Source organism: Propithecus coquereli, unplaced genomic scaffold, assembly GCF_000956105.1.
Source record: "Propithecus coquereli isolate 6110/MARCELLA unplaced genomic scaffold, Pcoq_1.0 Scaffold3, whole genome shotgun sequence".
Taxonomy (NCBI): Eukaryota; Metazoa; Chordata; class Mammalia; order Primates; family Indriidae; genus Propithecus; species Propithecus coquereli.
This window is the reverse complement of record NW_012148618.1, coordinates 18,605,452-18,628,103: the sequence shown is the minus strand read 5'-3', so window position 1 is coordinate 18,628,103 and position 22,652 is coordinate 18,605,452.

The window sequence follows — 22,652 nt, the reverse complement described above, 5'->3', positions numbered from 1 at the left end:
TATTATAAGCATCTATGTTTTTTCTCAATTGGTCTGTGTGCCCAACAAAGAATATGTCATTTTTCCTTGGGAATAAAATCACCTTATTTGTAAAGACTTAGTGCAGATTAAATGAGTACAAGCAGTATTTACCTTATTAAATAGATATTTTCAACATTTAAAACAGTCCCATGTTCAAAGATGATGCTCTGAAACATTTCAAGGTGACCCCCTAGCTCTAGAGCTAAAACAAGTGAGAAAATGTGGTAAAGGGCTGATCCCTGCGAATACTTTGCAAAGGAAAGTAAGGTGGTGGAGTGGAAGTGGGATGAGGTTTGAAGCCAGAAGACCTGGTGGGCTCGAGTCTCCATTCACTGGCTGTGTTATCTTGGATGAGCCACTTCTCCTCCCTATGGGACCCAGCTAAAATGGAGATCATATTAGTCGCCTCACAGTTTGTTCTACATTGAGTTAATATACATGCAAGCATTTTACTGTAAATTATTATACATATATTAATTGTTATATATCCAAGCCCGATTTTTTACCTAATTCCTACAGTGCCTTGGGTGTGATACTCATTCAATAAACATTTGTTGGATGATAAGTTAATAAGTGAAATTGTGAGGCAGGGATTTTGAAATATTTTTTGCAACCATCTGACTCATTTATAGACATTTATAAAATTGAGGATTTATTAGTTGTCCTTGGACAACCAAGTCTCTTGGTTCAAAGGTGAAAGGTAACTTCCCCAGTTTTCAATTTTTTCCAGATATGGGACATCAACTGGCAGGGCTGATTATGAGAAATTGTCATCATGCTGCTCAAATATAAGATCATAAATTTTGGAAACCATAGAAATAATCACCTTCTTTTCAGATGTGAGGAAACTGAAGCCCAGAGGCTCTTAGAAATCAGTGATTTTGTATAATTTTTCCCATCTATAGCTCTAGGGTAACTGTAGGCAGATGTACAACAAATACATTTTTTAAATGTATTTTTCAAGGATTGTGCTAGGCACTGGGGAAATAAACATCAATAAGATAAACCCTTTCCCTTTGAGGAACTCATAATCTAGACAGACTTGAAAACCAGGACATGAGCTTTAGTTATGCTAATGCTGTAATGGAATTATAGGGGCAGAAGGGAACTGCCAAGGGAAGCTTTGAGACGAGGTGTTGACCCTGTGCCTTACCTTGGATTGCCTTACCTAGAAGCAGACCTTGAGGTGAGTGGGCAGGTCAGTCACTACGGAAATGTCCCTGAGAGAAACTGGGAAGGGAGTAGTAGATGGTCAGGAGAAGACCTAAGTAAAGATGAGATTTCTGCTCCAGTCCCATGGAGGAGGGGTTATCCTGATCCTGCAGGGGACCCTGGAAAGTAAGTTACTACTCAGAATTTGGCCCCAGCTTCCAAGCAAAGGGCCTGGGCTCTCCTAGTCTCGCACTAGTCAGCCATTAGCTAAGGGCCATAATGGGCAGGGGTGGGAGGCTATGTGGACCCCAGACACTTGTGGCCTTTGAAATACAGGCAAACTGACTCCAGAAGACAGAAGGTGGGCCTCTGAAGAGAATTGCCACGTGGCCATTAGGAGCAAAAGCACATGGAAGTTGGACACAGTAGCTGAGAGAAGAGCTTACAGAGGTAGTCTGGAGAGTCAGATAGTGTACCTTTTCTTTCTCTGGTAATTTGGTTCTTTTGGTTGCAAGGAAAAGAAAAAAAAAACGATTAGCAGTATCTCAAATAACAGATGGCTTTTGTGAGAATATGTGTGTTCAGGAACCTAGGAAGGGCCTGGCCCCAGGAAGAGAAGGGAAAATAGAAGTAACAGACCTCAAGGAACTAGAACTTCAGAACAAGCAGGACTCATGGGTCTTCACCCTAGTGAAGCTCCTGATGTGGCATCATATGTCTGCTTGAATCTGCTCTAATCCTACCACAGAGTGGTTTGCTTTTTCTCCTTCTACTCTGCATTTTGTCTGTCTCACTTTCTGCTGATTCATGTTTTCCACCTCCTTATAACTCTCATTTTCCCCAGCTCTCTTGGCCTCTTTTGCAACCCAGGATTTTCTTTATCCTAACTTCTATCTTCTGCTCTCATTTCTACCCACCTCCTTCTCTCAGCATGTCTGACTTCAGATTTCCAGAACTAGCTGATTGGGCCAGAAGGAGTTTCCTGATGGGCTGTAGCATACATTGCTGTCCAATGTACGAATTGAATTACTGTCCTAGGTTCAGATACGCAATCCTGGTCCAAATGGCTGTGCCTGGGGGAAGAATCAGAGTTACATGATACAATACCTGAGATTTAGTTAGCACTGTTCTGAGCATTCCACATATGTTTTTTCATTTAATCATTATATTCTCTTAATCAACAGTCATTTAATTCATATCTATATTTATTTAGTCATCCCAAAAGGTTGTTCTATGACTACCTTCAGTTTATATGTGAGGAAATTCTTAGAAGTTCACATAACTAGTATGTGGTGAACTTCCTTCTACGAAGGGATGTGAGTTGGTCAGCTTAGGAGAAGCTGTGCCCAGGGCAGGACCCAGACTTGGCATGTCTAGCCACTAGCCTTGCTTGCACGTGAAGGAATTTGGAATATATCTCATGGTAGTCATTCAGCCACATGTCTATTTAGGTGGAATGAAATCTGAGGTCTGATCTGGTGTCAGGCTTGGGGTGTTGATTAAATACTCTAATACTTAAAAAAAAACTCAAGAATATTATATTTCTTTCCTTTCCTGCATAGTTTGCTCTACCAGCATCAGTTCTGATATATTAAATTGTGTTGGGTAAGAAGCAAGGGTTTTCAGAAGCTGAGTGGAAAATGTAGGAAGTCCACAAACAGTGGCAGTGGTCTCCATGAACAAAGGCTCTGTTTCCAGAGAAGTCTCCTTGTGTTTCCAGGCTGACTGATGTGCAGGTCTGACCTGGTCATGAGGGATGGGCCGGGCTGGAAGCATGAAACTGAAGGTACCGTGAGCTCCCCCTTAGGTGAAACGAAAGGTTTAAGAGACTCTTCGGGAAGGGTAAGCCTGATTTATCTTGGTAACCTGGAAACAGGGAGGTGGATGATTCTACCCACTTAGGCTTTTTCTTAAAGGGATAGAATTGAATATTATGATTTCTTATTAAGAGGAGGAACCACAGGGAGAGGAAACTGTTTTGGCCTAATTTTTCTCATGTACCAAGGCTCAAGCTGACTGATACAGCTTTGAAAGGCCTTGAGGAATATTGTTGGGGAGGAGGGGAGAAGGTAGACATGGGCCCTATGCCTGGCTGCTCATGGTGCTCCCCTGGCAGTGACTCAGTGCAGATTACTTTCTTGCCAGAAAGCAAAAGAGATTCTATGAGCCCCCTGAGATTGGGATCTGAGTTTGAGATATTACCAGTCTAGTTACCCACCATTAGCCTTACTTTTTGCTCTGTCACAGAGAAAAGGATAAGACATTCTCATTGAAGAGAAGAAAACTCAGGAGAAAGTCATCCTGTGAATAAAGGGGAGAAATGTTTAAGATCCCATTCTGTTTTGCAGTCCTCGAGACTGAGTGGCAATGGCTCTTGGGAAAGAGCCCTGCATGGAAGGACCTGGCTTTTTCTGGTCTAGTCTCAGCCTCTAACCACATTTCTGTGCCTCTGTTTTCTTGTCTGTAAAACGAGGCTGCTAGACTCAGTCTCTGAGACACCTTTCAGAGCTCTGTGGAAACGCAGAGAGATTTCTCTGCATATGGAGTGCTTGGGTAGCCCCAATCCCCAGGAGAACAATTAGAGACCAGTCTGGGAAGAAGGAAAGCGCTGCGAAGTCCAGCATCAGTTAAATTTTGACTGAGACTTTGGATGGCTCTTGCAGAAAGCTTAGCTGCCACTGAGCCTGCCTCAGGGTTACACCGAGGCCCCCTTTTCAGGCAACACTGGTCTCCGGCACCCTCCTGCCTTTCTCACGGTACATTCTAGTGCACACGTACACACACACACTCAAGTCTGGCTGAGGCATGGGAAGCCATCTCTCAGCTGGGGAGAAGAAACATGACAAACTACAGAACTAGCAAAGGTCCCTTCAAGGTTCTTGTAGTCCCTGTTCTAGAGTGTCTGGCCTCCTCCAGAGATGTAATTAGAAACACAGTTGGCCGGTCTTCTGTTCACTGATCTCCATCATCCAGCCTCCGCTTAGCTAGAGGGCACATGGTCCCTTCCTCCAGGAGGAGAGAGAAGACGATTCAGGCAGATCAACATGAGCCTTTATGTGTCCTCCATTTCCCTGGTCCCCTTCCTAAGGCAGGACTTTTTTCCCCTTCCTCTCCTTATTAGCATGTAGACCAGAAACATAGCCTGCAAGCAAGGGGCTTATGTGCTTGCTTCGGGAAGGTGAGAGAGAAGGGGAAACTGTATGGATTTGCCTGTTTCCTGGTAAACCAACAAGTAGGAAAATTCAGGGGGAAAAATGAAGGGGAAAGAGCGAAGGAAGTGAATGGGGTAGTTGAACACTGAGTCCCACAAGAGACCTGTACTCGAGCCATCTCCAGGAACTAGAAGTGGTCCCAGGTAAGGACCCAGCATCAGGAGGCTTCCTTTGGATTTTCATAGCAATATCAGCCTCTTTTCCTCCTTGTGAACATTGCATGAGGAAAAGTCTACCTCAAGTTAATTTTCTTGGTATAGAAACACAAAGAAAGGAAAATAGTGAGGAAAATGACCATTGCCTTTTGCTCTGGGTCTCCCCTCTGGAAGTCTGTGGTGGTCCTGGAATGGACCTGAAAGATGCAAATATTAATCTACATGCCCTTCTTGCCCTACTTACCTACCACTCTAGGACTTCCCTGAGCTAGAGAACAAATTTAAAGCTTCCTGGAAGGGTGGAGTGTGCTCATGGAGACTTCGACACAACTTACCTAAGGACCTAAGGTCAACTTTGCTGATAATCACTACTATTTCCAGTTCTCCTCTTTCTTCTGAAGATTAATGAACATACAATATTATGTTTCACAGCTTCCTCTGTAGACGAGTCTTCTCTTTCTCCTTTTTTCCCCTTTGGGATGGGCTCTCGCTCTGTTGTCCAGGCTGGAGTGCAGTGGTGTGATCATAGCTCACTGCAGCCTCAAACTCCTGGGCTCACACGATCCTCCTGCCTCAACCTCCTGAGTAGCTGGGACTACAGGTGCAAGCTACCATGCCTGGCTAATTTTTTTTTTTTTTTGGTAGAGACAATGTCTTACCATGTTGCCCAGGCTGGTCTTGAACTCCTGGGCTCAGGTAATCCTCCCTCTTCAGCCTCCCAATGTGCTAGGATCACAGGCATAGGTTCCCTTCTTCTGACAGTGAACATTCAAGCCTCAGGTTGGAGTGGAGGCTGCAAGACCAGTACAGTCCGGATCGCTGAGTTGCCACAGGGAGGACACCTCTCTGGAGAGTTACTCACACCCACAGCAGACTTGGTGTGAGTGAGATATTAACTTTTCACACATTAAGTCACTGAGGAGATTCAGTATTGTCTGTCACTGCAGCGCACCTAACCTGCTCTGACTGATACACAGACTCGGTCTAAAGCAGTTTCTCAAATTTACATGTTCATCAAAACCACCTTGGATGCTTTGTAAAAACTCATTCCCAAAGTTCTGATCAGGCACATCTGGGCTGGGGTTCAGGAATCTGCGTTTTGATTGTATATTAAATCATTCACAGGGATTCTGGTCCAATATATCTGTGAACCTGCTGTTTCCTGAGATGCACACATAGAAAGACACTTGAAGGAGGGTTGAAGAAGCAAATTTAGACTGCTTGCTGTTAAAGTTAAGTTCAATTTTTGTCTCACTTTGAAGGCCTCAATTACTTTCTTAGCCACCAGAAGGACAGCAGAATAGGAGGTGGGTTTACCAGTGACGGGGGCTCATTAACATTAATGAAGATCACAGGGACAAGGGGTGAAGCATACCTCCTATGTTCGTTCTGCGGATTCAGGGAGATAATTCGGTGAAATACAGAAATCATTTAGCCCCTTATCTGGAACAAGAAAGGTAGTTTATTTAAAAAGGAAAAAGAAAAACTAAGTTTCAGGTTCCATTTCAGTAAAAACAAACAATTATGGGTTACCTTCCTATTGCCAGGCACAGTTAGAGACAAGAGCGCCTACACCTGTCTCAGCTGTCAGCGTGGAGTCCAGCAGGGAGCTGCGCTGTGCTGGTGCAGAAATAACCACAGTACAAAGCTCTGCATGATAAGGGCTGTGAGAATTGCAAACCCAAAGTACTATGGGAGTTCAGAGAAGGGAGAGATTTCAATTTTCTTTGAATATCGACTTACTACTGCATAGTAACTGTAATATCTTCTAAGAATGACAGTCAGGCGTTTCTCACAAGGGCTAATGAATCATGCCATTTAGCTGTGACAACAGCAAGGCAAAGAAATATCTTCAAGGGCCCAGATGTTATTTTTCCAGCCTTGTCCCGGGGATATAATGTGCTTAGAAGTTATGACAAATTAGCTGCTTGTGGCAAATCTACATGAGCCCCTTTATAAAAATGGAAATTTGGGCTTGAGTTAATGGGTTTTTATTGACGAGGGAAATAAGTTGGATAGAGAGGGTAGGGGCTGGCTAGGAGAACTTTGAAAAGTAGCACAAGAGTTTAGATTTGGCTCCGGAAGCCCAGGAATCACCAATTGTTCAAAAGGCATAAGCCAAACCTCCATTTAGTCACAGGCCATTGCTACACTTTAACGTCCAACAGTCTTTTTACATACAAAGGCTGAGGGCAAAGTCACTAAATAATTGCGCAGAACGAGAAGGAAGTAAAGCAGAAGTCATTTAAGATCGCAATGAAACAATAGAAATGAGGAGAATGCAATGTTACGGTGTTTTTTTAACAGTGCTAATTTTTGCCTCACCCTTATCGTTTTCTTAGAAGGGGGTATCCCTTAATTTCACACTGCCGTGTTTTATGCTTCTGTGCGTGTAAGTGACATTTGGAATGGCTGGCCTAGGGGTTCTTTCTGTGCCTTTGGGAGGAAGAAGCTGTCCCTAAAGTCAGGGTGCTTAGGAAGCAGAGCCCTGTTTTGGCAGAAACTGGTGGCTGTCTGTCCAGATAGTCTTTTTTGGTCAAGAAACCATAGTTGCCCTCCAGGGAGGCATGTGCACAGAGACCTAAGGAAACCAAGCAACCTGGCAGAGGAGGAGCTGGACTGGGCAGGCTTTCAGACCCCAAGAGCTGTGGGCCTTTTTGCAATTCCTTGGTATTCATCTTCACCCCATCTCCCTCATTAATGGGGCCCGCCACCTTCCCTGTGCCTGCTCTCTTGTAGTTACTCAAGGGGTCTCCCTCATGCTCCATCTGCCTCATTTGCTCTGCTCATTCAGGGTCACGGCCTCCTCAGAGCTTGGCTTTGTCATGGCCCACAATGGCACCTTGAGTCTTGTCTTATAACATGGCCTCTCCCCCCTACTTATATCTGTTTCATGTGTTTATTTATTTTTAATTTCAGTTCCCCAAAAAGAAAATCTGATTTGGACCAGCTTGTTTTATTTTGTACCAGGCCATCTTCCTTTGCAGCTATGAGTCACCAGGGAGTTCACGGATGGGCTCGTGGTGAGTTATGTGCCGCCGAGGCACAATTGTGGGCCCCATGGGAGAGGAGAGGCGGCTCAGGCCCCTGTGGTTAGCCCAGGGGTGTCCTCCAGCAGGGGCCGTGTGCAAGGCAGGCACCTGCCCACAACATGTGAGGGGTGAGGGTGAGGGGCGCATTTGCCAAGTTCTCTCACTGTTCCCTCAGCCCCCTGCCAGGTGGTAGGGTGGGGGTCCAAGGCTCTGAGTACGAGGGGTGGTGGCTCCAGGAGGCTCTGGCTGCTTTCTGCCCATCCTGCAGGCCATAGTATGTGCCTGGGCCACATCCACAATGATCCCTCCACACCAGGGCCGATCAATTTAAATGAATTTGTCACCAAGAATAGTAAAATGAAAGAGAAAAGAGGTCAAGGTTCGTCTCTTCCAGGGCTCTCCCTGTTGTTCACTTCTAAGGCGTGAATGCTGTATGTGGTGGGTGGGCCTCAGCGGCTGCCCCCCATCCTTGCCGAGGCAAGGGGCGTGTGGCCAGCAGCGTCCTGAGCAGCCAGGCCAAAACCCAACTCTGGCTAATTTAATTCAGGAAAGATATGCTCAAACGTGAGTAGGAAGCTCTGAGAGTCTCTGGAAAGCTTCAGAAGCTATGTCTGCAGGTATAACCAAACTGGTCAGTGAAGACCCCTCTCTCTTCTGAGGGGGCAGGGAGCAGCTTGCTCCAGGGCACCACAGTCCGGAGCTCTGCTGCTAACACTGCAGCCACACTGCTTCTGGAAAGCGGACAGCCACTGCCACGCTTTGCCATGATGGGCTCGCCGAAGCCCAGGCTTTTTCCAATTCAAAATTCGGGGTGGTACTGTCCAAGGGTGGGCCCTAGGTTACATGCCCAGGCCCTAGGTGCAAGGAAGGCCAGCAATGCAACTGTCTGGGACTCCCAGCAATGGGCTTTGCTTCTTAATTAAGATGGAAGATTCCCCAAACTTGGAAATAGGGTTCAGGTCCTGGGCGGTAAAACAAATGAGAAGAGTTCTCTCCTGAAGCCTTGTCCATTCTTGAAACTGGGGAATGATGTGAGGAAAGCACTGTTTTAAGGAAGGTGGTTTGGCCAGAATTTGCAGGACAGATTTTGCAAGAGAGACTTAAGCTAAAGGGACTACCTAGATATGGCGTAGGAATAATTTGCAGAGCTCACCCGCTTACAACAGGAGATCTAATTGCCTTATTATCATGTCTCACTGAAAGAAGAGAATTGCAGGTCTAATACAGATAATAATTTCTAAGCAGTTTCAACTTTTTTTGGAATAAGCAAAGATAGACCAATAAGCACATGAACAGGCGAGCAGCCAAAGAGATATATCAGGCGCACAGGAGGTGGCTTTGTTCAGTAGCGGAAAGAGCCTTCAGCCCTGGAGCTTAAGTTTGAAACTCCATGCTACTCCTCAATGACGTGCTAGCTATCACAACTTGGGTTTGAACCTCTAAGCCTCAAACCTGTCACCTGTAAAATGAGGTAATAACTGATCGTATAGCATTACGGTGAGAGTTAAAAGAGTTAAATGCATAAAAAACTCTCAGCAGAGTGACTGGTCAAAACCAGATTGCCAATAAATGCTAGATTATTAATAATAATATTCTGACATGAGGTCGTGAGGGCTGGACTATTTGGTGGCTGTGGGAGTGAGGGAGGGAGAGTGAATTTGAGAGCGAAAGCAGAGTAGACAGGACTCTGACAGATGGGGTGAAGGAGACAGGGGAGAATGAAGGGTCAAAGAAGACTCCATAATTTATTGATAAATCATCTTTCTCATTTGGTTCTTGGCATAAGGTTTCTTTGATTTGAGCTGGCATTTTTCAGATAAAATAAGAAAGAGGACAATTGAGAATTTGATCTGATACAATGGAATTTCTGAGAAGTAAAAGAATGGTTGTAGGCATCCACGCAGGGGAGCTAGGAAAAGTAGTTTCCCCTCCTCCTCTTCTCCTCTCCCTCTTCTTCTTTCTCCTCCTCCTCCTCCTTCCAGACCTCTTCCTCCCCCCTTCTTCTTCACAAAAAGAGAGTAATTGAAAACATAAGGGAAAATTTTATACCTGACTTTACTAGTCTGATAGCTTAATCCTTAATCATATGTCACTGCTTTAAATCCGTTTTAGAAGAAGATAGAATATAAATTGCAAATAAATAAATAATTGAGCCAATTCATCCACCTTAGGGATTGATTTCTTCATAAGCAAAAGGAGGTCAATAAGGACTGGCCCCAGCTCCAAAATTTTACCTGAGTGACCAGTGCCTGGACTGACAGCCCCAACTGTGTCATTCCCAAGGGTCTCTGGAATCCTGCAGGCTCTAGCATGCTGTTGCCGGGACAGGTAGTGCTCGCGAAGCTCACGTACTAACAGCAGCAGATACAATTTTACATCGGCATCTAGTCTCACCCAGCAGAAGGGTAACCAGGGAATAAAAAATAGGATTTATACATAATTTTAAGAAGCCTCGAATTATTTAATGCCTTGCTTCTCAGAGTATTGTCGGGGCACCAAAAGTATCAGCATGCCCTGGGAGTTTGATAGGAATGCACAGTCTCAGGCCCCAGGCTATCGAACTTAGTAATTAAAATCTGCATTTTAACAAGATTCCCAGGAAATTTCGGGAAGCCCAGGCTAAAGGCAAGAGAGGAAGAGCGAGATGAGTTTCATGGAAGCAGGCAGATGAGCCCCTGAGAAGGTAGAAGGAGAATGAAGGCCTGATTCATAATTTTACGTAGAGCTGGTTTGGGAATGGTGTTTAGAATCGTTACTCATGACAGAATCCCTTGCAGAGTGAAGGCAGCAGTAAGAGCCTTCACAGAGTCCTCTGCAGCCCGTGAGCATCGCGCGGGTTTGGCTCCAGTGCAGAGCTGCCTGCAGACGGCGGGCTCGCTGAGCGGAGTGCTGCGGAGTGCTGGCCCTCTGCCTTGAAATTGGAAACAGATTGCAGTGCTGTAGGCAGTGTCATTGAGAAGGTGGCAACAGCCTGCTCCCTCCCCAAAGTCGCCCAGAGTCAAACTGGACTCTAAGAAGCCTGGCGGCTCTGGCTGGAAATTCAGGTCCTCGTCTAGAGTAATTTTGTAAACAAGGCCCCTTCTTCAGTTTGTTTGATGGTTTATTTTTTATTTCAAAGTATTATGGGGGTACAAATGTTTTTGGTTACATGGATTGCTTTTATAATGCTTGAGTCATGGTTATAAGTGTGCCTGTCACCCAGATAGTGTTTATTGTACCTGTTAGGTATTAATAGGTTATCGCCCATCCCCTCCTCCCCCTTCCTCCTTGCTTGATTTCCATTGAGTTTTACTTCCCTCTGTGCACATGTGTGCCCATTGGTTAGCTCCAGTTTAATCGTGACTACTTGTGGTGTTTGTTTTTCCATTCTTTAGATACTTCACTTAGGATAATGATCTCCAGTTCCATCCAAATTGTTGCAAAAGGCATTAAGTCATCCTTCTTCGTGACTGAGTAGTACTCCATTGTGTACATATACCACATTTTTTTTACTTCAGAATATTATGGGGGCAGAAACATTTTGGTTACCTATAATGCCTTTGTCTCACCCAAGCCAGGGCTACAAGCATGCCCTTCCCCCATACAGTGCGCTCTGCATCCAGCATACACCACATTTTGTTAATCCACTCATGAATTGATGGGCACTTGGGTTGATTCCACATCTTTGCAATTGTGAATTGTGCTGTGATTTTGTTTCAAATTCCCTATGTCAGTGATTCTCAAAGCATGATCTCCAGACCACTAGCCTGGGCATCACCTGAGAACTTGTCAGAAATATAAAAATCTCAGGCCCCACCACAGACCTAACGAATCAGAAACTCTGGGGCTGGGCCCAGCAATCTGTGCTTTCACAAGCCCACTGGGAGGTTCTGATCCCAGCTAAAGTTTGAGAATCAGTGCTTTATGTCATTTTTAAAAACTTAAACAGAAATGAAACAAATCTTTTTTTTTTTTTGGCCTACCTTTCTAGGTGGTGGTAATGTAGATTTTCTTCTTTGATGGCCATTATATTTCTTTCCTGTCACCAATAAGGGGGAAAAAAATGAAGTTCTCTCTATTTTAAAGAGCATTTTTGCAAACAGTATTCTCTTTTCCTATGACACACACACATGCCTTTTTGGAGTAGTAGAGCAGGTGTTCAGTTCCTAGTCTTGATCTTGGTGGACAAGGAAACTGTCCCCAGTCACTCAGCTGTTGGATCCTCAGGAGGCAGAGTGACTTGGGTTTTGCATTTTCAGGACACATGCAATGCAGAAATTCCATAAGGTCTTGTCAACGAAGGGACATTTCCCTGTCAATAAGGCTATTTTCTCTCATGCATTCTAAAATCTTAGAGTGTTTTTGGAGGCTTGTTGGAGTGACTGGAGATGTAGAAAATCTTGCACTACTTTGTGCTTATTTGTAAAGTTTCTTTTCATTGTGGCTCAATGGAGCTAGTGTGTCTCTAGCCTCTTCCAAAGAAGAGATTCAATATCTGAATCTGCCTTCTGGTTTGCCTTTGTTTGAAATTGGAGAGGCTCCATAAGGCCCTGGGGTTGGGGTTGGAGGCTGTGGCTCTACTTTGAGATGCAGACTGTCGGTCCTTTGAGGATACTAGTGTGCCTTTGCTCCTGCCATGGTAGGCCCCCAAAGTGAATGATCTGCCCCATCTCCAGCCCCCCAAGAGTCGACTGTGATGAGTGTATACTTGACCTGGGGTGGAAAGCAGGTGGGATCCAGAGTGGTTGGGAAGCAGGAAAGGCCCCGGACCATGGGGCCACGTGGCTTCCAGTTCTAGGTTATGCCTGAAAGGCAGGCTCGGAGGAGCTGCATAGTGTTGGAGGAAGAGCATTAAACCAGGAGAAGATATGGCTTCTGGTCCCAGATCTGGTTCATTTGTTACATAAGTTTGGGTGAGTCACCTGAGATCTTGGACTCCATTTTCCTCATCTATTAAGCAGAAATATTAACCCTGCCTTGCCTGTTTTAGAGGTTTTCTGAGCCTTACGTGAGGTCTGCTGCCGAGAGTAACCCATCATCTCAGAAGTGCTGGGAGAGGTGAAGGGCTGGGCTTCATCATTCTGCGTCTGTGTTGTCCCCACTCTCCACCCCTGGGGGAGAACTCTGCAGCCCCTCTGGGTGGGAGTACAGAAAATGACTTTCGGGGGGACCTCAGAAGAGTCTCACAACAGGGCAGTGATCCTTTAGCAATGTGTTCGTGTGCCTGGACTCAGAGCCACCCAGAGGAGCCACAGGAGGGTCCCTAACCCCTCTGCACCCACGAGGCTCTGCTGCCAGTGCCCCCTTCAACCCAAAGCACGAAGTCCATGAAGACGGTCTCTGTTCTCAGGCTCATATCGCCCTCCACGAAGTTGAATAGGGCCCATTCTCCCTCTTCTGCACCTTTTATCTCAAAGGATTCCCAAGAACACAATGCACTTTATAGCCTGGTCCTCTGCCATTAGATAATAAAGAGTCTTTCACTGACCCATGCTGTTGAAATGCCACCACCTCCGCTGTGCAGCTGCCAGACAGCTGTTCTGGGCTCTGCAGAAAACCTCTCTCAATCCTAGGTCATTTAGAATGTCATACCCTGAGGAGAGTTCAGGAGGACACCATCCAGGCCTGCCAGTGGGAGAGAAAGTGTGGATTTTTGTAAAATGCACACACAAACCAAAACCGACTTTCTAACCAATCCTGAGAAAACCAGACTGAATCCATTAAAATGATGTTGTTTTATTTCACAATGAAGAACCAAACTCTGACCCTGTCCATTTTTATCCTACTCAAAGTGGCCTCTTCACCATATACAAGCAGACATCTTAAAATGAGTGTTGTATAAATAAAATTCAAGAGTGGTAGAATAAACTGTACTTGGTCCTCTTCCCAAATAACTATGGATATGAGGGTGTTTCCTAATTCAGTTTAAAGGAGGCCTTATTATGTGCCAGAGCTGAGCTAGCAGCTTGGAGGCAAAGATGAATTGTATAGTTTTTGGTCTTAGTATCTGGTGTTACTACTGGGTGTGGAAACACCGTGCAAGCACCTTCAGATGTTCACATTCCTTATGTAAAAGAAAAGGGTTGGGATAATTTCAGATCCCAACTGTTCTTCACAACAGGTGAGCCTCACAGCAGAGCACCCAACTAGAGAAGCTCTGACAACCAAAAGCCAGCTCAGTCTTCCTTCATTTTCCTTCTTCCTAGTGAAAGAAAACCCACAACAAGTTCAGGGAGGTTTTCAGTAATTACTGCACAATACCAAAAATGACCACTGGTATTTTAGTTTCTAGAAAAGAAACCAAAATGTACTAATGTACTAACTACATTTGAGCATAGCTTTTACTAAGTTTTCTTCAAAACGATGATTCAAATTTTTGTTCAGTGTAGTTTAGATTTTATTTTTTTAACTGCTCCAATAAATTCCCCATCACAGAGGAAATTTGGGGAGTGACTATTCTACTGATCTATCCTGATGGGTCTAATATAATGCTTAGAAGCCCTCACCACCTCAGCTCTTTCATTTCTGCTGTTTCGTGTGGGTTTTAGCTATTTTTAAATCAACATGACCTTTTCACACAATCCCTTAGAATCACAATGTGGAAAGGAGGAGGAAAATTGTGGTGGCTTAATATTTATTCAAGGGCTCAAATTTGTATTCTCAGAGAACCATACAAAATCAATCACTAATAATTTGTTAAGCACCACTTTATGCCAGAGCTGTGCTGGGAACTTGCCAGAAGCATGGGGGTGAGTTTATGAACCACAGAAGCAGACACCCTTGGGGAGCTCTGGTGAGTGAGATGAGACAATCACATGGAACGATTTGAGAACACTCCACGATGACATGTCATTAATACTCAGTTTTCTGCTATGGACCTTAGGGGCCAAAGGGACTCAGGAAGAGAAAAATATAATTTTAACAAAAGCCTTGTGGAGGTGGAGGGAAAACCTGGGCCTTGAAGGATGTTACTTGGTAGTTGGGATACAGCAAGGGGATACATTAATTTCGACAGTAGATGGCAGAGCAGAGTGATACCTGCTACACTTACCTGTTGATGGACTAGGGTGAAAAATCTTCTGTGGGAACAGCAGTTTGTAGACATTCAGTTGACCATCAAGATGGTCCATCCAAGGCTGAATGGTCATGCAGTGGTGGGGTGAACAACGGCTTCTTCAGCTCCAGCTTTCCCCCAAGCCCTCTACCCCGACTCCCATCCCCAGGTCAGTCTCCTGGGGAGACAGCTCCTCCACAGATAGGTGGTTGAACTACAAGTGACACCCTCAGTGGTATGGAATTGCACACTGGATATTTCTAAATCATTTATTCCAGTGATTGTCATACTTTTGTGTACGTCGTAATCCCCTGGAGGGCTTGTTAAAGCACATTACTGGCTCTCCCCTACGGAGTTTCCAATTCCGTAGGTTTGGGGCCTGGGGCAGGGCCTGATAAATTTAAATATTTAACAAGTCCCAGGAGTTGCTGCCGATGCTAGTCCAGGGACCACACGTTGGGAATCATGGATCTAGTCCATTACCTCAGTTTACAAAAGAGGAAAGTGAGGCCCAGAGGGTTCTCAGAGTCTAAATAGTGCCTTAGAAGACAACGGCCCACTGCTCCCTCACTGCTCGCCTTGCGCAAAGTCCAGCCTAATTCTCAATTCCTACAGGGCAGCTGACTTTGGCTGGATTTTAATTGTCTGAGTGCTGAGCTTCTCTAATCTCAGTGAAAGTTCTTGCATATTTAGGAACTGATCTGTTTGAAGGCTAAAGGATAAACCAGCTGTCTTGGCGGCTTTTAAGGCTATGAAAATCTTACATTAATAAAAGAATTTTTTTTGCACATTAAATTATTAATTTATTATGTCCCTAATTTTACAACCTGTAGGTGGCAGTGCCTTCCTTCTCTATGCACAGCTAAAGGCCTGTGTATGGGCCTCATTTCCCGAGCAGCTGCGAAGGCGGCAACGCTCACGCACTGGAGCTTAGCCATCCACTCCCTGCCCAGGACAGCTCCTCCAGGGACAGCAGAATCAGATAAGGGGATTTGGCATCCTAAGAACTATATTGTCCCCGATTAACCTGTGAGGTTTTTGTAATTTTACATTTTTAATGTTTTTATTGTCTGATTTTCTTGTTTAGTTACATTTTTATCCTCTGCACAAGGTTCTAAAGCTTACCATCTGCGAAAAGCCAGAAATCAGAGATGTGAAGATGTGAAGTTAGTGAAATGCTATGAATTTACTAGAAGAGAGCATTCTTCAGAAGAAGAGGTTGATAGCTGCCAAAGCACCCTTTTATTGGTGAAAGTCAAGGGTGAGGAGGAAGAAAAAGAGAAAAGCATGATTCTAGGAACCACACTGCAGAAATGCCAAAGGGAGGGACAAACAAGGGATTGTTCATTAGCTACTGTCAATGATTAAACATGAATTCCCCATTTCCATATGACCCAGGACTTGCAGATGACCTGTTGGGACATGGTTTCCATTCCATCAGTCATTATGGACACAAAGATACAAAATCACTCTACTTTTAATCTTCAGATGAAATTATATTGTAAGAGTTTGAGAAATGCACTTGCAAACATCCAGCGCCGTCTCCTCTTACTCCCCAGACCCTAGGGCTAGTCTCTTTCCCTAACTTCTCTTCCCCTTGAAAGCCACCGAACTAACTCAGCTGCCGCCTTGGCAGAGAAACACTCTGATCTAATGACTTCTGACCTCCTTTCTGTCTCCACGGAGGGAACCATGGTTTCCTGATGATGTTTTCTCTCTTTTAAGCCAGGCAAAGATCAATTAACTCCATCTCAGTTAATCTTCCTTTGCTGTTCCAACATGTTATTACAAATTGAAACGGTTGTCTCCAAGTTTCAGATAGAATTGAGTTTAAACTCTTCCTTTGGCATTCAAGGGTGTAGGATTAGTTTCCATCTTATTTCTTTAGCTTCATCTCCCTCCATTTCCTACCCTCCTTCCCTGCATTTGCTCTGAACCTTGCATCATTCCCAAAATGATTTTATGTCTCTGTTTTTTTACATCTTGTTCCTTCTGAAACATTCCTATTCGTTTTCGAAGATGAAATGTCATTCTGGGGAAGCATTTCCAGATTCCCCCAAACAGCACCTTGCTCATTCTTTAATACAGTTTTTTGTTTGTTTTTATTTTTTTGAGACAGAGTCTCACTCTTTTGCCTGGGCTAGAGTGAGTGCCGTGGCGTCAGCCTAGCTCACAGCAACCTCCAACTCCTGGGCTCAAGCGAGCCTTCTGCCTCAGCCTCCGGAGTAGCTGGGACTACAGGCATGCGCCACCATGCCCAGCTAATTTTTTCTATATATTTTTAGTTGTCCGATTAATTTCTTTCTATTTTTGGTAGAGATGGGGTCTCGCTCTTGCTCAGGCTGGTTTCAAACTCCTGAGCTCAAACAATCCGCTCGCCTCGGCCTCCCAGAGTGCTAGGATTACAGGAGTGAGCCACCGCGCCCGGCCTTTAATACAGTTTTTAGCACATTATCACGTAATTTACATGTTTACCTGTCTGTTCAGACTCCCAGCACTGCCCCCACAACTGTGTTCTACCACCCACTGCAATAGGTTGGTGCCATGATGCTAGCAACTGTTTTATTTTTCTTTATATTCCTAACACCTAGCATAGAGCTGGACAGATTGCATGCTAAAAAAATGTGGATCTTTAATCAATTAATCCTATTCGAGGTATTGTTTTCTTTTGTTTACTCAGGAAAGCCCCTCTTTTCTCAATTGCAACCTTTCCTCTTCTCTAGTATTTCATTTTGTGAACCAACTAATGACTTGAGTTCTATAAGTGATAGGTTTGCACCAAGGAAAAGACAGAAATATTGAAGAAAAAAGCTTGAATAGTGATGATGATTCCTCTTCTTCTTCTTCCACTACTTCTAAAACATCAGTCATCAGTTTCCACCAATCCTTGAAATTACCTGAATCCCCCTTCCAGAACATTCACAGTTTTCATCTACATTTTTGTCTCTCCTAGATGAACTGACCTTTCCTCAAGCATCAGATTTCAAGTACATTAAAAATGATTTCTTATTTTCTTACTTTCTCACTGTTGTATGTTATATTTTAATATCAATATTGCAAAAATGTTGTGTTCAATTTATTTTCATTGTAATTGTATGCAAAGAAATATTTGGACACTTTGTGGGTGAGATAGGGTATTGGGGCCAAGTCCGTGGTCAGCCTCAACACTACAAACACTGTTTTTAGAGGAAAGTAAGTTTTACATTTCAGCAACTGACCTAAAAAAGGAACTTTTTGGACGTGCTTTGTATTTTAATGTGAGAAATTCGACTCTGCATATATTTGGTGTCAATATGTAAGAGTGGTCAACTCTTTCAATATGTCCTACGTACAGGGCAGACCATGGGGCTGAAGACATGTATATCTTAGAATGTGCTGGAAAATTTCTTATGATCCCTGGGAACACATGTCCCTGATAATTGCCACTGACATGTCTTTGTGTTTCCTGTGATAACGCAGATGAAGTGGGAAAAAAACTGACTGGGGAAACAAGAGGTGACCCTTTAAGAAAGGGCTGTCCACCGCAGTGCCAAGGGTGTTGGAAAGGTGTCATACCATGGGTGAGGCTTGATCATCCAACTTGGAGAATCAGTGACAATGACTGACAGAGCCTGATGTGCCTTCCTACTGTGGTCAATGTATTTATAGGTGTGGAAAGTAATGATGTAATAGTAAAAAAAAAAAAAACACTTTAAATAAGGAGCCTATTGCTCCAGTATTTAGCATACAAACAGAGACTCTGATGATATGGCTGATGTTTGGGAAGTCAGAGATTAATTTCCTCTCACAGTTCCAAGCGGAGGCTCTGAGGGCATAGTGACCACCACAAGGCAGGCTGCAGGACTTGGTCAGGATGGAAGATAGGAATTCAGACTAGAGAGAGATGGAGAGGGTAGATCTCCAGAGTAACTCAGGGAGAGACCCAGGACCCGTGGACAGAACTCCACCGAGTAACATCCATTTGAGGTAGGAATTAAAATATTAAACAGCACAGACCCTATGAGAACGCAAGTGGGCAGGTTTTATACACAGCTGCTGCAGCCAGGTGGTATGCTTGATAGTGTGACACAAGAAATCACTATAAAGAACTTCAGAGTGTGCAGGAAGAGCTTTCCAGATAGCACTCATGTTAGAAATTATTTTCTTTTCATCCAAAAGCTAAGATAATTTATAACACCTTCCCAACACAGCAGTGCAGAAGAGAAGGCATTTTATAGCAATTATTTTGCAGAGACATTTTCATGTTGGAGTAAAATAAACTTGGAGAATTTCAGCTTTGCGTGATTTATAAAGTAGCAAATTGCTACCAAAATACCCAGAGCAAGAGAAACATATCAAAAACAAACAAAAAACCTCCACATTCTCTGAAGGGTGACCTCCAAGCATTGGTAACTGCACCGACATATAAATATTTGAGATTTATATATCTATATAATATATACTTAACAAAAATATATACACATTTATATATTTTAATATAATATATACAATAGAATATGTATATATATAATATATGAGCAGTTTAAAGAGCAATAATGAAATGAACACCAATGGATACACCAACAAGCTTAAGAAATATACAACATCTGATGCCCCTGTGTGTTTATCCTGCTCTGATCCCTCTCCTTATACCCTAGGGCTAACCACTATCTGGAATTTGTGTTTATTATTCTGTTGCTTTTTTTTTTTATAGTTTGTACAACATTCATATCCCAAATATTTTAGTTTTGAACTTCATACAAATGCAATATAGTACTGCACATATATCTGCTCCTGGAACTTTTCCCTTCTTGTCTTTGTGCTGTGAGAATTCTTTTTTACAGCTATATGGTGTTTCATTACAAGAATACACTGCAATTTATTTATCCAGACTCTTGTCAATGCACATTAAGCTCTTCTCATGTATAACAATTTCAAAAATGCTGATATAAACTTTTAAGTCCATATTTCTTGAAGCACAGGTGCAAATGTCTCCCAAGATCAGAATGGTTATGTAGTAGGGAATGCACATCTTCAATTTGACTAGATAATAACAAATTATTTCCCAGAGTGGTACCAGTTTATACTTCTGCCATAATGTATAGAATTTCTACATCATCTTCAACACTCTTTATCATCAGACTTCTACATTTTTGTAAATCCAGTGGGAGCAAAATAGTTGTGGTTTTAATTTGCACTCTACCTTTTGATGAGGCTAAACATATTTTTATACATTTATTGGCCATAGGTATTTCTTCCTCCATAAAACATATGTCTGTTCATATCTTACGCCCAATTTTTATAGGATTGCTTATTAATTTTGGAGATTATCTGAATAACCTGAATATTAATCCTTTGTCAACTATAAGGTGTGGCAAATGTCTTCTATTAGCTGTGAGTTAAATTTTAATTTCTTTATAGAATTATGTTAATATTTTCACCATTTATCATATGCATATACAGAGATGGCTCTATCTGCATAGAAAAAGTAAATTCCCACTGCAGCAGAACGAACTTATTTTATAGTGTCTGGCTTGTATTATAGTAACAGTGCTTATTTCAGTTGGTTACAAGAGAATCTGAACAGCTAAGACTTTGTCTTCTTCATGTACATCCTACATAAAGGAAACACTTGATTGGACTGTTTAGTTGATCAGAAAGAGGAGAAAATTGAGGCAAGTCATTGCCATTTTTATTTTGCTGTTAAGTAGCAGTTACATATATCTCAACTCTCAAATCTTTCTTCTTGTTTCCATTTCGAACATCTTTACATGCTCCAAAAGATAAAGTGAAAGATAAAAACCTAATAGCTGCAAGGCTGAAACAAGTGGAGATGAGAATGATCAGTATGTCCATACCTGCCCTCTGTACAGTTGTTAACAGCTGTAATTCTTTCTGATATCGTTTACCACATTAGATATATTACTTACCATTGTCTCAGTGTATACACTGTTTGTTTAATTTTGTTCTCCCCCACTCCACCCCAGACTGTAAATCTCCACAAGTGTGGGGGTTTGTCTTTCATTTGTCTCAGCATCCTCAGTCCTAGCACAGTGCCTGGTACCCAGTTGTTCTCAAAAAAACACTTGTGAGATAAATGAAATAACACTTTTGTTTTACTACTCCTGTTTCTTTCTGTTCTCTGTGGTTGTTATCTCATTCTGCTGTTTGAAAGAATGATATTTCTCTATCTGTATTATCTCAGATGGCCACCTCTACTTTTTCAATTTAAAGAAAGATTTCTCATCTTTATGGTTGAAATAAATATACTTTGATTTTCTGTCCTGTTCAACTTGTTTTCAAAAAAATCAATGGTTTGAACAATGGCATTGATAATATCCTTATTGAATATGTGTATGCATGAAGCTGATAAAGATGAGAAAATGATAGGCTGAATCTATCAACATGGGATCTAGTGCACACATGTAAAACTCTTCAGTTGGATACAAAAAAACCCAGCTGTGCAAACTGTGGAGAAAAATTTGTGCTTCAAAGACAAACTCTGCATTGTTTAGAGCACATGCTTCTGGGTTAGCTGATTTCGATTCTACAGGCATTCTGCACCTTTCATTACCTTTGAGCTATTTTATAATTATGTAAATTGTAGATAACCCAAGCAGTGCAAAATAATTCTTGTCTATAGACTTGCAAATAAATTCTGTCCTGTGTAAGTTCAAGTGACACTGAGGATTAGCCAGTTTTATGTCTATTTGCAAATTCATTTCAATATTCCTAATCTATAAATGTGTCTGTTCTTTGGATTCTCCTTTGAACAGGCAGTAATATCTGTTTGGTTCTCTCATTAAATAATGAGCTAAATAAAATATTTAATGTATGCTCATTTTATATTTTTGTGAGAATCATGATTTTACCTCATTTTGAAAATTATCCCTTAACAAACTAGAGAATAGGAAATACTTGGGCAAATAATACCATATGTGAAAAAGATTTGCGGTCTTGGTTGAGAGTAAATTTGATGTAAGCCTCCAGCGTAATGTGGCTGTTGCCGTGGTTATTTGGATGTTAAGTACTTAATTCCGAGTTACTAATCTAAACCGCTGGTCAACTTCTCTTAGTTTTAACCCAATAACTGATTGTTTTGATAATTGTTGCTATAATTATATCATGTTTTAAAATCTGGTATAGCAAGCATTATAAGTATCTTTTTTAAAAGAACATTTCAATATTCTTGATAGCTTATTCTTCCAGATGAATTACATTTTGAGTTTTTCAGAGCCTACAACGTATTCATTTGGGATCTTGATTTTGCATAAAATCTATAAATATTTGCTTAGGAATTATTGTCATTACTATTGCGTTTGGTCTTTCCAATAAGAAGCAATATATATCTCTCCAATTATTCCTCTCATCTTTTATTTCTCTCATTAGGAGTTTTAAATTTTACTTGAATAATTAAATCATTTATGCCTTGAATTAAATAGATATGCATTTAATGGTTTCAATTGTAATAGAATCTTTTTTATGTCATCTCTAGCTATTTGCCGTGAGTGTAAATCAATGCAATTGATTGTTATATCTATTTTTTTTCTAAAAAATTATGATCAACCTTTTGGGAAAATTTATTGTATTTTTCTCAAAGAAATACCACCAGCATTTCTAGTGCTATGTCTAAAAAACAAAGGTAGGTAACAATGGACTCGACATCCTTATTTTGAGAATAGTCTCCATTTATCCTGGGGAAAAGCAAGATGAGAAAAATGTTAGATCCTCCTCTTCCTTCCTAAAACATACCTGGAATAAAGGATGTTTTATTTTTTAGGCAAGGTTATTTTGGGACAAGGCAGTTAGAAACACCAACACAGATTATAAATCCTTCTATTCTATGTTTAGCATATTCTATAGGTTCAATCCATGTTTGTGTGTGTGTGGGCCCAGGAGTATATCTACTCAAAGATACTATTAAAAATTTTCGCACAGTCTCTTCATTATTCTTTTCTGTATGAGTAGCATGTAAAGGAGATCAGAAGTTTGAAATTAAGATTAGAAGATAAACCAGAGTAAAATTTTTCTTAAATGTTAGTATGTTTTCTAATCATTTCTAAATTTT